The sequence below is a fragment of the Coregonus clupeaformis genome, chromosome 31 (assembly GCF_020615455.1).
Source record: "Coregonus clupeaformis isolate EN_2021a chromosome 31, ASM2061545v1, whole genome shotgun sequence".
NCBI lineage: Eukaryota > Metazoa > Chordata > Actinopteri > Salmoniformes > Salmonidae > Coregonus > Coregonus clupeaformis.
The window spans coordinates 4199619-4216144 of NC_059222.1; the positions used below are offsets into that span (position 1 = coordinate 4199619).

The 16526-nt window shown below is 40.9% G+C and overlaps 1 protein-coding gene and 1 long non-coding RNA gene across 2 annotated transcripts in view; both read left to right on the plus strand.

Annotated features, from left to right (window-relative positions):
• The window catches only part of LOC121547935 (pro-neuregulin-3, membrane-bound isoform-like), a 472942-nt gene that overhangs the window by 52822 nt on the left and 403594 nt on the right, over positions 1 to 16526 (plus strand). The gene's annotated exons all lie outside the window — the stretch shown is intronic.
• Positions 11109 to 14140, plus strand: LOC121547158. The gene is made up of 5 exons (XR_005996495.1): positions 11109 to 11183; positions 11354 to 11500; positions 11685 to 11749; positions 11865 to 12067; positions 13725 to 14140. It is a non-coding gene; the product is annotated as an uncharacterized LOC121547158 (long non-coding RNA).

Genomic DNA, 16526 nt, shown 5'->3' on the forward strand with positions numbered 1-16526 from the left:
TGATCTTTGGTCTTATTGCCCTTGGCGTGTGCACCTACTATGTACACAGGCACACACGCGCAAAGGAAGACTTAATGAGGTCTCATGCTAGGATCACCTGTGGGATGGAAGCAATCCCGATTTTCCAAAACCCCATCAGGTGACGCATCTACAGCATCCCCAGCATCTTCCCCAGAGTTCACTAGGTCAGCCCTGTAGTGCCAACAATGGAAGCTTTGTCATTCAGGGTGCCATTTTAGAGAGTGCCTTAACTACCCACCTTCAAGTAGGGTCGCCCTAGATATGACATTAGACAAATGTCATGATTGAGTTATTTAGCCAAGACCATGGACGTACATAGAATAGCATCCAAGTAGATGATTAAGGTGGGGGAAATGTATTTTGTATATCTTTTGTTGTGTTTTTTTTCTTATTTATTTTTATTTTCCTTTGACACTAAGGAAGTGATATTGCAACAAACAAGTTACCCATACGACCACCAGTTAGTGCCGCAACGGCGCCCATTTGGGGAAGAAGTGTAATGATGTATTGCCTGAGTGTTGTGCGTTGTTAACGTCTGTTTAAGTTACAACTTAGATCTACCAGCCAGGACAACCGGAAGACGGGCCCGCAATGATGATCCACAACCAGGACATCCCGTGGTCATTTTCTTTAATGGTGGGTTGCAAACTTGCAGAATCCTTCCAAGGTTGAACCACCAGAGGGGGACTGTCATGACTCTCCATGCGTGAGGATCAAAGGTCTTGACACCTTAATACTGCCATAAATTAGAGAGGAGGATAATCTATCTCTGGCATTATATTATGGTGAAAGGAATGCCTTTGTTTCAGAGACTTTTATCCGCCCAAAAACATCAACATCCAATAATGAACATCGGGACAATATATTTCAACATCCAGACGTTCGGAATGATGAGAAATGGAATATGGAAAATAAATGTCTATTTTGTGATGTCATTAAAAATTGTATAAAGGCATTATAACGAAAAAATTGTGACTTGAAGAGTTTTTACACTGTCTATATCAGGTTTACATCTTTTACGTTGTGTAGAAAATATCAAGGAGGAAGACAATGTTTTCATGAAGATAGGAATGTGATTTTAGCTTTCTAACAAAATCATAGTGATGATAATACTTTTGCCTCGTCACTTGCCACGCCCGAGGGAGCTCAGAGAGCGTGTCAGTATGACGGAAACCCCCCTCTTTACCAGAGTGCATGAAAGATTGAGATAAGAATTATCAGATCAGACTAGATGGACCTCAAGCTGCAGGTTTTTGTCCATATTGGTCCCGACCCCGAAAATCAACACGAGGTGACGACAAAGTTGCCTCCACTAACAATCAATGTTACGGCTGAGTAGCTGTTCTGTATCTAAGAAGGTGAATTTAAGTGGGACCATCCTGTTACTCTCTTCAAACCATCGTCTACTACACTGCTCTCATCACCCCACAGGGGCTCATCGACATGGCTGATTAGCCGCCCTCAGAAAACCACTTCCAGAACAAGTGAAAGTAAACAGACAACTAAGAAAAAGGACATTGTGATCTCTTGTGGACAATCTGAGCCTTACATCTAAAAGGCCATCCGAAAGAGAAGGACCAATCGACCCCTTCCCACGAAGGCCTGGGTCCAACAGAGATACACGACGAAGACCTCCAACTCGTAAACACATGCATTGCTTTTCTTCCCAAACGGGCGGCAGTTCCGGGCAAAGAATTAGGGTTACTGTGAGCTTAGGTCTCTCTTTAACTCGCCATCTATTGTGTTAGTCCGCTATGGACCCGTTTTCATTGTATTAAGTTTCTAATCCCTACCTATACCGTGTACATGTTTGTATCTTGTGTTATCATTTTTAATTAGTTAGTAAATAAATAATTACATCAATTTGTGTGGTATGGAATGATCAGTAAGACCTGGATTTGTGTAGACTTAAAGAGCCTACGACTTTCAGAATGAGACTGATATGAGGTAAATGATTAATAAATGACTGTTAAATGATAAGAGATATCTAGATATCTTTATAGTTAATTCGGGAAACTTTAACTCGTTAAACAACTTTTCCCGTGGTGCCCAAAATTCCTAATGACTTAATTGTTACATGATAAATTTAATCTAGTAACAATTAAACATAGTAGGTAATTATTCAATAAATAGTCATCACAAGAATGAGAGTCACGTCACAACAATCTACACTCAGTGATGTACACGTTGTGATGGACTACTTTCTGGAGTATGATCGTGCCATGCTGACTCTCTCTGACTCTGAAAATGAATCAGACAATGAGGAAATCCCTGATTTAGGATACGGAGAAAGTCCTAAAAGAGAACACAGAAAGAAGGCTGTTTTATAAAACACCCGTCTCCGGATTACATCTTCAAACTAAGGGGGCAACCCTGGCATCCATGGCATCCATGACAGAGGGACAAGCATTTATCCATGTATACGGGTAAGAGTCTAGCTATATTTTAAGATATTATACATTTCTAATTTAGTCAGAAAGTCGTTTTCATTGCAAGTTAAAGCGTACTGTTAGCTAGGTAGCTAACATTTGCTGGCTGGCTCGGTAGCTAAAGTTATGTGTATGATCTGTGTAGGAGCACTAGAAAGAGGCCCTAGTTGGAATTCCGAGTTGGATGAATGTTCAAATCGATTTTTCCCAGTCTTTTTATTTTAATTTGACACCTTCTGTATTCTGTGCATGTGACAAATAAAATTTTTTATTTGATATAGACTGTTTTGCTAGCACAGACTGGAATATGTTCTGGGATTCATCCAATTGTATTGTGGAGTATACCACCTCAGTCACCGGCTTCATCAAAAAGTGCATTGACGACGTCGTCCAAACAGTGACCATACGTACATATCCCAACCAGAAGCCATGGATTAGAGGCAACATCCGCACCGAGCTAAAGGCTAGAGCTGCCGCTTTCAAGGAGCGGGACATTAATCCGGATGCTTACATGTATAAGAAATCCCGTTATGCCCCCAGACGAACCATCAAACAGGCAAAGCGTCAATACAGGACTAAGATTGAATCCTACTACACTGGCTCTGACGCTTGTCGGATGTGGCAGGGCTTGCAAACTATTACGGACTACAAAGGTTAACCCAGCCGCGAGCTGTTCAGTGACGCGAGCCTACCAGATGGGCTAAATGCCTTTTATGCTGGCTTTGAGGCAAGCAACACTGAAGCATGCATGAGAGCACAAGCTGTTCCGGACGACTGTGTGGTCACGCTCTCCATAGCCGATGTGAGCAAGAGCTTTAAACAGGTCAACATTCACAAGGCCGTGGGGCCAGACAGATTACCAGGACGTGTACTCAGAGCATGCGCGGACCAACTGACATTTTCAACCTCTCCCTGACCGAGTCTGTAATACCTACTTATTTCAAGCAGACCACCATAGTCCCTTCCCAAGAAAGCGAAGGTAACCTGCCTAAATGACTTCTTCCCCGTAGCACTCACGTCAGTAGCCATGAAGTGCTTTGAAAGGCAGGTCAAGGCTCACATCAACACCATCATCCCGGAAACCCTAGACCCAATCCAATTCGCATACTGCCCCAACAGATCCACAGATTACGCAATCTCAATCGCAGTCCACACTGCCCTTTCCCACCTGGACAAAAGGAACACCTATGTGATAATGCTGTTCATTGACTACAACTCCGCGTTCAACACCATAGTGCCCACAAAGCTCATCACTAAGCTAAGGACCCTGGGACTAAACACCACCCTCAGCAACTGGATCCTGGACTTCCTGACGGGCCGCCCCCAGGTGGTAAGGGTAGGCAACAACACATCATCCACGCTGATCCTCAACACGGGGGCCTCTCAGGGGTGCATGCTTAGTTCCCTCCTGTACTCCCTGTTCACCCACGACTGTGTGGCCAAGCACGACTCCAACACCATCATTAAGTTAGCTGACGACACAACAGCCTTTCCGACGTGAGTGCTACGACAACAATGAGACTAACTGGATCTGTCAATGGAGGGCTTCCTCTTTCTAATGGAGGGCTTCCTCTTTATGCTACAGCATGCAATACCATCATGAACTCACAAGGGGGCATAACATTACATGTACAATACTATCCCATTTTGGAAACGTTACATGTATGTCCCCTTGTGGAGAGAAGTGAATAGCTTAGATGGTAGCTAGCTAGATGGGATTCAAATGCATAATGTTATTAATACAGTGACTAGACTACCTCTTTTGCATGCCCTTCAGAATCCAAACACAGTATTGCCACGCAGCAAAATGTTGCCTATAATCTTTCAAGTCAGCCTGATAAAATATTGAACAATTTGTTTACAACGATAGCTTGAAATTTGATATTAAGCCTGTATGGCAGTACTTTTACTGTATGGTAGTATTGTATTGGCTAGTGCTTTCTCCAATATGTTCTTCCATTTTGCATTCAATTGTATGTCGATGCCATTTATATTTCAATATTTTTTTAATATTTGTATTTATTTAAATGCTTGTAAGACTATTATTTGACACATTTTCCCTTCCTTTGAAATTCTTCTTAGGACAGAACATGGACACAATGTAATTGGGATCAAGAAGAAGGTAAGGATATGTTTTAGGACAGCTGCATTTTTAGTGTGGATTTATCCTACATAGCAGTCAATACAAACTTAAATCTATTAGCATACAAATTGCACACCAATGTGTCTTTGGTGGGTTGGTTTTGGTCATTTCATGGGTATTCCTGGTGAGGACAGGGTATGTAGTGCCTTTGCACAGCCTAACTGGAATCCGGCATGAAACCTGATTCTGTTGTTTCTTTTCAGAAATTCTGAAGTATCTGGATGGTCAGTGGAGGATGTGTGCCAGTGGCTTCAGCAAAATCAGTTGGAGGACTACACCTCTCTTTTCGAAGGTTTTTAATTTAAATACATTTTTATCGTCAATTGCATGCAAGGTCCAACCAAAACTTGACTTCCGCTTTCAACCCAACAACCGGGTAGCTCTTGTTGTGGCGGTGTTATAACTGGCTTGCTCAAGGACAGAACAACAGATTTGTTCACCTTGTCGGCTGGACGATTCGAATGCTTTAACTACTAGGCTACCTGCCAGTCAACACCAGTCAAAATGCCTGCTTTGTATAACTGCCCAATATGCAACAAGCATTTTTTCCCGCTCATAAAACAGATTCGCCACATTGGTCAATATCACCAGAGTGAGCCAGGGTTCCTGTTAACGTGTGGACTTGGAGGTTGCATGAAAACATATACATTCTTTGCGTCATATAGGACATACGTGACCGACCGGCTCAAATCGGTCTAATGTAGCAAAATTTGAAATTGTGTTTTTTACATTGGATAAAAGTAGAGACTCAGAGCTACAAAATGGTATATCATACACTACAGTTGAGGAATCATGGGAAATTAATTTAGCTTTGAAAGTTGATAAACTTGTAAACTCACTTTTGAGAAAATTGCCATTGGTACTACTACTGGAGTGCCCTTCTTTGTCTACACCCATTCAACATCGTTCACACCTTCTTAAGCTTTAGCCCCACCCATCTCTTTAAGGGTTGATCCGAGCGTTCTGTACTAACAACAGAAGTCAAGCACCCAAGCTAACTTGCTAGCTACTTCCAGACACAGAACAGCTCACTGAACATTACTCGCCCTAGCAGAGCTGGTTAGGCTGTTATGTTATCCAGAGTGTTCGTGACTGCAACTGTGCTGTCAGATTGTCCGTTCGTAAATTCAAAATGTGTAGCTCTCGGAGCGTTCAGAGCGCACACCGGACACTCTGGCCGATGAGTAGGGTTGATACAAACGTTCTGACCTCACATCGGCAGTCAAGCACCCAAGCTAACTGGCTATCATTGGCTAGCTTGCTAGCTACTTCCAGACACATAATGAGATAACACCACACTCTGACCATTTTACTCGCCCTAGCAGAGCTGGCTAGGCTGTTTTCATGATATCCAGAGCATTGGTGACTGTAACTGTGCTGCTGGCAACAATTTAATTACGCCTTTTTGCCGACGTTTACTGACACCGGCCATATTCAACGGGTGTTGAGCGTTCGTAAATTAATCAGTTATTCTGTGCTCTGGCACACTCAGATGAGAGTGCTCTGAAATCGGAGTAGATGGCCAGACTGAATTTACGAACGCACTTGAAATGGTTACTTGCATAGTGGAGTCTTTTGTTAAGACATGTAGCTAGCTAGCTAGGTAAGCAATAAACCATAATCCCAACTCATGACGTTACTATCCTGCATGAATCTGCAGGTAGCTAACCTACCAGGTTCAATGTTAGATAGCTAACATGATGCTATAGCTAGCTAAGCAAATAGCTCTGAGATACGAATAATAAGGTCATACATGTAACGTTAGTTAGTGAGCCAGCCAGCTAACATTAGCTAGATAGCTAGGTAAACAAGTAACCATAATCACAACTCATAACGTTACTGCCCTGCATGAATCTGCAGGGAGCTAACCAACCAGGTTCAATGTTAGCTAGCTAACATTAGGCTATAGCTAGCCAAGCAAATGGCTCTTTCTGTCAAAATTAGAAACGTGTAATATCTGTAAACGTAGCTAGCTAGACTATCTTACCCGTATACATAATTCATGGATGGACACATCTCCGGTCGGATGCATTGGTTGCCCTTAGTTTGAAGATGTAACAGGTGTTGTCTCCATCTCCTTAGCTTTCATACTCGATTTCCACTTATTTCAAAACTCGGTCCTCCAGAAAGTGGAGAGCAACACTTATGCAGTTTTAATACACAATATATATTTTTTAAAGCTGCGTTAGACAGGATTACCTAGACATACTGACCAGCTCAAATAGACAGAAACTTGTTATATGGCAGACCAATTCAAACTCATCTCTCGGCATGTCCAGCCCACTCATTATCTCAGCCAATCATGGCTAGCGGTAAGGTTGCTGTCTTTTTCTTTGTCTAAACCAACTAGGCTCGTAATTTGACAATTTTATTTGTGTTTACAGATGGCATACAAGTTTGTTATTTAGGATTATGAAAGTTCACATGTTTTTCAAACAGCTCTCCTGTGAAGTAGTGACCCGCAACATACGCCTAGTTACCTGAAACGGGTCATATATATATATATATATATATATACACACACTACCAGTCAAAAGTTTGGACACACCTACTCAATCAAGGGTTATTCTTTATTTTTACTATTTATTACATTGTAGAATAATAGTGAAGACATCAAAACTATGAAATAGCACATATGGAATCATGTAGCAAACAAAAAAGTGTTAAACAAACAAAAAATATATTTTATATTGAGATTCTTCAAATAGCCACCCTTTGCCTTGATGACAGCTTTTCACACTCTTGGCATTCTCTCAACCAACTTTACCTGGAATGCTTTTCCAACAATCTTGAAGGAGTTCCCACAAATGCTGAGCACTTGTTGGCTGCTTTTCCTTCACTCTGCGGTCCAACTCATCCCAAACCATCTCAATTGGGTTGAGGTCGGGGGATTGTGGAGGCCAGGTCATCTGATGCAGCACTCCATCACTCTCCTTCATGGTAAAATAGCCCTTACACAGCCTGGAGGTGTATTGGGTCATTGTACTGTTGAAAAACAAATGATAGTCCCACTAAGGCCAAACCAGATGGCGAATCGCTGCAGAATGCTGTGGTAGCTATGCTGGTTAAGTGTGCCTTGAATTCTAAATAAATCACAGACAGTGTCACCAGCAAAGCACCCACACACCATAACACCTCCTCCTCCATGCTTTACAATGGGAAATACCGATGCTGAGATCATCCATTCACCCACATTGCGTCTCACAAAGACACGCGGTTGGAACAGAAAATCTCCAATATGGACTCCAGACCAAAGGACACTTTTCCACCGGTCTAATGTCCTTTGCTCGTGTTTCTTTGCCCAAGCAGGTCTCTTTTTCTTATTGGTGTCCTTTAGTAGTGGTTTCTTTGCAGCAAATCGACCATGAAGGCCTGATTCACACAGTCCCCTCTGAACAGTTGATGTTGAGATGTGTCTGTGACTTGAAATATGTGAAGCATTTATTTGGGCTGCAATTTCTGAGGCTGGTAACTCTAATGAACTTATCCTCTGCAGCAGAGGTAACTCTGGGTCTTCCATTCCTGTGGCGGTCCTCATGAGAGCCAGTTTCATCGTAGCGCTTGATGGTTTTTGCGACTGCACTTGAAAAAACTTTCAAAGTTCTTGACATTTTCCGTATTGACTGACCTTCATGTCTTAAAGTAATGATGGACTGTCGTTTCTCTTTGCTTATTTGAGCTGTTCTTGCCATAATATGGACTTGGTCTTTAACCAAATAGGGCTATCTTCTGTATACCCCCCTACCTTGTCACATGCTCAAACACATTAAGAAGGAAATCAATTCCACAAATTAACTTTTAAGAAGGCACACCTTTTAATTGAAATGCATTCCAGGTGACTACGTCATGAAGCTGGTTGAGAGAATGCCAAGAGTGTGCAAAGCTGTCATCAAGACAATGGTTGGCTATTTGGAGAATCGCAAATATAAAATATAGTTTGATTTGTTTAACAGTTTTTTGGTTACTACATGATTCCATATGTGTTATTTCATAGTTTTGATGTCTTCACTATTATTCCACAATGTAGAAAATTTTACAAATAAAGAAAAACCCTGGAATAGGTTTGTCCAAACTTTTGACTGGTACTGTATAGACAGAAAACACAAAGATTTGCTGACAGATAGGCCGAATGGTTCTGTAATCCCTGTGCCTGACTACATTGAGGAAAATGTGAATGACGATGACTCTAATCTCTTGTGGGCGCCTGCAACTAATGTTATTGAGTCCGTCGACTTCAAAGCTGAAGACCTGGTTAGAGGCCTGAAGAGAAACCTTTGCCTTTTTATGTTGAAGATTATAGAGAAGCATTGTGTTCCTGCAACTGTGCAGAGCAGTGTAGTGGAGGATCTTCATTCTATTTTTGATTAATTTATGTCCCACTACAGTGATGCCCAGAAATTCCATCTTTGAAACATTCACATCAATGTAGATGAGGACGATGACTTGTGTGAGCTTTTAAACCAGAAAAATATTTTTGAAGAGTGCATGAGAAGCATCAACACAGAGTGGATGCTGGAGCAATACTGCTGTGAAGAAATGGGAATGGTTAGAGCGAGAGAGATACATCTGTACATCTTTGGAGTGCAACGGAGAAAGCACGGTCTTTCGTGTCACCATTGACACAATCTCCGCTGACATCCTCTCTTCCCATGATGTTGCTGGTTTATCAAAAAACTTCAGTTCAGGAAAGATCTGTTGCTTTTGCACAGCAATCAAGGACGAGATCTGTTCAAAGTTTACAGATGGGGAGTTCACCATGTTGGACTTATCAAATTACAGCTACCACCTGCAGGCAGTCCAAGAAAACCTGGAAAATGCAAGAGTCTATGGTGTCAGAAGTCCATGCTGCTTCTCTGAGATTACATATGCACCTTCACCCATTATGTATTTATTTCCCCCTGACGTTATGCATGACTTCCTTGAGGGCATCATACCTGCTGTACTGAGGTTGGTGTTACAGAAGCTTGTGAAGACAAAACAAATCACTGTGGCCCAGCTAAATACGAGATTGATAACTTCCCCTATGGCAAATACGACAGAGCATCCAGACCACCACCACTATCTGAGCATGTCCTGAGGAAGAATGGGCATCGGGCTGGGACTGCATTTTTAGATTGCTTCCCCAAATGATTGGGTCCCAAATATCCAGCTGTGATGCATGGGAAGTGTACCAGTTACTGAGAGAAATTGGGGACATAATCATGGCACCTACCATCAAAATGTCTTGGGTACCATACCTGGAAGAGAAAATTATGGAATTTCATCCCCTTTTTCAAGAAGTCTTCCCTAACAAGCAAACACCCAAAATTCTATTTTTCAAGAAGTCTTCCCTAACAAGCAAACACCCAAGATGCACTTTCTGATCCATTACCCTCAACTGCTGATGGCATATGGACCACTTATCCATCTGTCATGTATGCGCTTTGAAGCCAAACATCAGTACTACAACAACATTGCACAGACACTGGCCAAAAGACACCAGATGAGACAATGCTGGGAGCAGTCAAAAAACACATGCACAGTACCACTCTGCACAGACACAACAGACTGCACAGACACAGGGTAGACTCACAATCCCTCTCCAGCATTGGATTTGCAAGTGATTCTGTCTAAAATATGACAGAGATTGAGATGGAGTCTTGTGTTTCAGCATTTAAAATGGTTGTGATCGCGTCATAGGTTTTGATACCCTGGATCTTGGTTTTAAGAGGATGGGTCTGTATACTTGGCTCCAGTCTTGACTCCAATGCAATATATAATCCTGTAAAACAACTACTGCTATTAATATCTCATATCTAATACAACTTTCTCAACTTTACACAACAGACTACCTCATCGATGGTGAGACACTCATGGGCTTAAATGACATGATGATCAAACAACTGTTTCCTGTCATGAAAACTGAAGTTTGATTTGCTAAATTAATTGGACATTTAAAAAAGGATGTAACTGTGAGGTAATTATCAGCTATTTTTTCAAAAATAATGATCTCGATATAATTGTTCCTTGTACAACAAAGCTATTGAACTTGTAATACCATAACAAGAATTCATACCTTGTTTCTTCCTGTATAGATTTTACAATCTGCTTTGTGTTTGTGATGACAGAACTAAACATGTAAACGTATATGCTTCTATGTTTCAGCTCTCTCCAAGACCAACCCACTACAATTTACTACCAGCCCCAACTACCAGCCAACAACCAACAACCACCATCCACCAACCATCACAAAACTGTGGCCCACAATATTCCCCCTTCCTGAGTTCCCCATATCCTGCAGTGTAAACTCAACCAACAGAGTGAAGATTTCCACTCTCCCACTCATCGGTCCAAGAGGAGGAGCCAAATCAAGTTTAATTTAATACAATGTGCACATATACCTGGTAAATTTATAAATTGGTACATCATGTGAGTTTGTGTGTGTGTGTGTGTGTGTGTGCGTGTATTCATGTGATGTGTTATGCTGTAATGGAACACTACATTGATTTAATATTTTCAAAGGTACCCTAAAAGCAGAAAATATACCAACGTCTGTACATCATTGGTGACCAAGTACCCATTTTCTAAGGGACCGCACAGGACAAGGAAATGTGAGTGATATATATATATATATATATATATATATATATATATATATATATATATATATATATATATTAATATTATTATTATTATTATTATTATATTTATTATATTAATTTTTTTACACATTTCACAGTAATGTGTGGTCATAACTAAATCTCCATTCTCCTTTACTAAGGAATCATGGCATGGGATGATAAAACATGAATTCAAAAAAGAAAGGCAACCTCTTGACTGTAAAACACAGGTTAAAATCATCAGAGCTAAGTTCACACAGAAAAGGAGTTCTGATGGGAATGAAGGCCCAGCATCAAAGACAACCAAGGTTTGTGGCTAACCTTATCCCTACCCCTAAACCTAAACCTAAACTTAGTTCCAGCAAGTGTTTGCTTGTCAACAAAGTTGCAGTTAATAGTTTGTGAGTATAGTATATGTGACTATCCAATGAAGTGGGAACATTCCTTAAAAATCAAGAGCTTTACCTCTGCATATGTGTGTTTGTGTCATAGGTAACTAATGGCACGCATGATGTGGAGCTACTTGGGGGCCTGTCTGCTACACCACTTTGAACCAAGTAAATAACAGTCATATAATTGTCAACATATGCTCAGTGGATCATGAATTTGAAAAAAAACTCTCACTTTTCTTATTCTGATGAAATTGACTGGTATTGTACTAATCTTTACTAGGCATTGATACAGAATGCAGAGGACACCTTCAGTGTGACAAAGCACATCGAAAGAATGAAGGAAGAATGCAAAAGAAACCATCCTGACCTTAGCCTCCTGCAGGACAAAATGAAGTGGACTTCGGTGGAGAGAGGCCATTTATTGGCACCCACCACACCAAAGAGAGCCTTAATGTGTTCCCTGCACTGCGTCACTTCAGCATTGTGAGTGAGGTCACACATTTGCTATTTTCTAATTCTATATAAGTCTACATTACAGCCTTATTCTGAAATGGATTAAATAGTTTTTTCCCCATCATCAATCTACACACAAGACCCGATAATGACAAAGCAAAAACAGGTTGTAAGACATTTTTGCAAGTGTATTACATTTGTTTATGAAATATCACATTTAGATAAGTATTCAGACCCTTTACTCAGTAATTTGTTGAAGCACCTTTGGCAGTGATTACAGCCTTGAGTCTTGGGTATGACGCTACAAGCTTGGTACACCTGTATTTCGGGAGTTTCTCCCATTCTTCTCTGCAGATCCTCTCAAGCTCTGTCAGGTTGGATGGGGAGCCTCGCTGCACAGCTATTTTCAGATCTCTACAGAGATGTTAGATCGGGTTCAAGTCCGGGCTCTGGCTGGGCCACTCAAGGACATTCAAAGACATGTCCAAAAGCCACTCCTGCATTGTCTTGGCTGTGTGCTTATGGTCGTTGTCCTGTTGGAAGGAGAACCTTTACCCCAGTCTGAGGTCCTGAGAGCTCTGGAGCAGGTTTTCATCAAGGATCTCTCTGTACCTTTCTCCATTAATCTTTCCCTTGATACTGAGTCTCCCAGTCCCTGCCGCTGAAAAACATCCCCACAGCATGATGCTGCCATCACCATGCTTCACTGTAGTTATGGTGGCTGGTTTCCTCCAGACGTGACGCTCAGGCCAAAGAGTTCAATCTTGGTTTTATCAGACCAGAGAATATTGTTTCTGGTCTGTGTCCTTTAGGTGCCTTTTGCGAACTCCAAGCGGACTGTCATGTGCCTTTTACTGAGGAGTGGCTTCTGTCTGGCCACTCTACCATAAAGGCATGACAAGTGGAGTGCTGCAGAGATGGTTGTCTTTCTCGAAGGTTCTCCCATCTCCACAGAGGAACTCTGGAGCTCTGTCAGAGTGACCATCGGGTTCTTGGTCACCTCCCTGACCAAGGCCCTTCTCCCCCAATTGCACAGTTTGGCCGGGCGGCCAGCTCTAGGAAGAGTCTTGGTGGTTCCAAACTTCTTCCATTTAAGAATGATGGAGGCCACTGTGTTCTTGGGCACCTTCAATGCTGGAGTAATTATTTGGTACCCTTCCCCAGATCTGTGCCTCGACACAATCCTGTCCCGGAGCTCTACTAACAATTCCTTCGACCTCATGGCCTTGTTTTTGCTCTGACATGCACTGTCAACTGTGGGACCTTATATAGACAGGTGTGTGCCTTTCCAATTCAGGTCCAATCAATTGAATTTACCACAGGGGGACTCCAATCAAGTTGTAGAAACATCAAGGATGATCCATGGAAATAGGATGCACCTGAGCTCAATAGCAAAGGGTCTGAATAATTATGTAAATAAGGTATTTCTGTTTTTTATTTGTAATACATTTGCAAACATTTCTTAAAACCTGTTTTCGCTTTGTCATTATGGAGTATTGTGTATAGATTAATGAGGACATAAAAAAAAAAAATTCAATTTTAGAATAAGGCTATAACGTAACAAAATGTACAAATAGGGACGGGGTCTGAATACTTTCCGAATGCACTGTAAAACTACAGCTGAATATTTGTTATATTCTTTGTTAATTGTATGTGTGTTAATCTTTTCTTACTTTTGTTGACACAGATTTCACCGCTCCCCACTCCTTTACTGCACATCGGCGGAAATCAATTTAATCACGAGAGTGAAATCATGCTGGCCTTTGATGGGGAGAACATCCACGCCCTAGAGGAAGTCTCCATGGGATTTGGGGCTCTACTAGGGCTGTATTTTGTATTTTCAGTTACATTTCCCAAAAATGTCAGAAAAACACTTATGTTCTTAAGTTACTGTGTTTTGGGGATGAGAGAAATTGGGGTGAAGTTACCAGGGCCGGTCATAAAGATGGCAAACTTCCTAACATAACTAAGTGGTTGTTGGACACACACTCAATATGTATTTAGCATCAAGTCTACAATATTGTTAGTTTACCTGCATTCATTTTTAATGTATGTGGTTTTTATTGTACATAATTATTTAATAAAAATACAATAAAAAATTAATGCCAGTATACAAAGTAAACTTATTATTTATTATTAATATGTTCTGATGCAATTTTTTATGTGTTTTGTTTGGTAAATTGTTGTGTAAATATTAATTCACGTTTGTGGTGCCACTAAATAAACAATGAATTATTTAAATCAATATTGTCAATATTGTTATTATTATCATTATTATTATTTTTAAAAAATGTATATAATGGGGGAAGGATGGAAAGGGAGTTTAAAAAATGAACCCCAAAAGGTTCTTAGAGAAACCTTTTTCAAGAGTTCTTCAAAGAACTTATAGGGGTTCCCCCACATTTTCATTATACAGAACCCCTAAAGGATCCTACAGGAAACTTTTCTTTTTACAGTGTACACTCTTAGAATTAGGGGTGACTTAAGGAACCCTGGAGATCCTCAAGGAACCCTGGAGTTCCTCAAGGAACCATTGCTAGTGAACGGATCATATTTGCACCTTTGGTTAGTTGAGGGGTTCTTGTAGGAACCTTTAACGGTTCAGTGTAGCAGAGGGTTCCTGGATTAACCTTTTTGCTCGTGATTGAAGAGCATTTAGAATTTATTTCACTGTTGGATTTATTGGTAATGTACATTTACAATATATATCCATATATTTGTTTTGAAGAATGACTTAGCTATGATGTTTAACTTATTTTGTGTGGTTAAATATATTGTTATCACATATTTTTCTGTAACTGAATAATAGTAAATTCTTAGTTTATTAGTAGTTGAAGTGTATATATAATATTGATAATAATTATAATAATATTCAAACACTAACATACAATGTATTTTCTATAATAACAATAATAATAATTAAAGCTGCAAGCAGAGTTGCCGGGGTTCAAGCAGTGGGCACACTGTGCCACCATCAGAACAAATCGGACACATCGCCCTTGGATGAGCTACTTCTGTAATCCTTACCATTCTTGGCAAATGTCAGAACTCAAAATCAACCAGATCATGCAAAATGCTTTTGATGTATTTTTGAGAGAAAAAGTATGATATTGATGACTTTAAACCTCCTCTTTTCCTGAACCGCTGGACTGATCGGAACCAAATTTGTCATATAGCATCTATATTTTCCAAGACTTATTCAAACAATGTGGCCACTTGCATGAATGATTTTACATGTCCAACAGAGCCCCCAATGTGTCCAACTGAACCATACCTTACATATTAGCTAGACTGTTATGTGTGTCAAATTTCATCACTGTGAGTCAAACAGATCAAGAGATATAAACATGTGCCCATTATAGTGCCACTGTGTGGTTGATCAGAATGTGCTTGCATATGTTGAGTCTTGACAGTGTTTGGAATATGTGTACAAAGTTTGGTTACAATACGAATATACAGTGGGGAGAACAAGTATTTGATACACTGCCGATTCTGCAGGTTTTCCTACTTACAAAGCATGTAGAGGTCTGTAATTTTTATCATAGGTACACGTCAACTGTGAGAGATGGAATCTAAAACAAAAATCCAGAAAATCACATTGTATGATTTTTAAGTAATTAATTTGCATTTTATTGCATGACATTAGTATTTGATCACCTACCAACCAGTAAGAATTCTGGCTCTCACAGACCTGTTAGATTTTCTTTAAGAAGCCCTCCTGTTCTCCAATCATTGCCTGTATTAACTGCACCTGTTTGAACTCGTTACCTGTATAAAAGACACCTGTCCACACACTCAATCAAACAGACTCCAACCTCTCCACAATGGCCAAGACCAGAAACCTGTGTAAGGACATCAGGGATAAAATTGTAGACCTGCACAAGGCTGGGATGGGCTACAGGCAAGCAGCTTGGTGAGAAGGCAACAACTGTTGGCGCAATTATTAGAAAATTGAATAAGTTCAAGATGACGGTCAATCACCCTCGGTCTGGGGCTCCATGCAAGATCTCACCTCGTGGGGCATCAATGATCATGAGGAAGGTGAGGGATCAGCCCAGAACTACATGGCAGGACCTGGTCAATGACCTGAAGAGAGCTGGGACCACAGTCTGAAAGAAAACCATTAGTAACACACTACGCCGTCATGGATTAAAATCCTGCAGCGCACGCAAGGTCCCCCTGCTCAAGCCAGCGCATGTCCATGCCCGTCTGAAGTTTGCCAATGACCATCTGGATGATCCAGAGGAGGAATGGGAGAAGGTCATGTGGTCTGATGAGACAAAAATAGAGCTTTTTGGTCTAAACTCCACTCGCCGTGTTTGGAGGAAGAAGAAGGATGAGTACAACCCCAAGAACACCATCCCAACCGTGAAGCATGGAGGTGGAAACATCATTCTTTGGGGATGCTTTTCTGCAAAGGGGACAGGATGACTGCACCGTATTGAGGGGAGGATGGATGGGACCATGTATCGCGAGATCTTGGGCAACA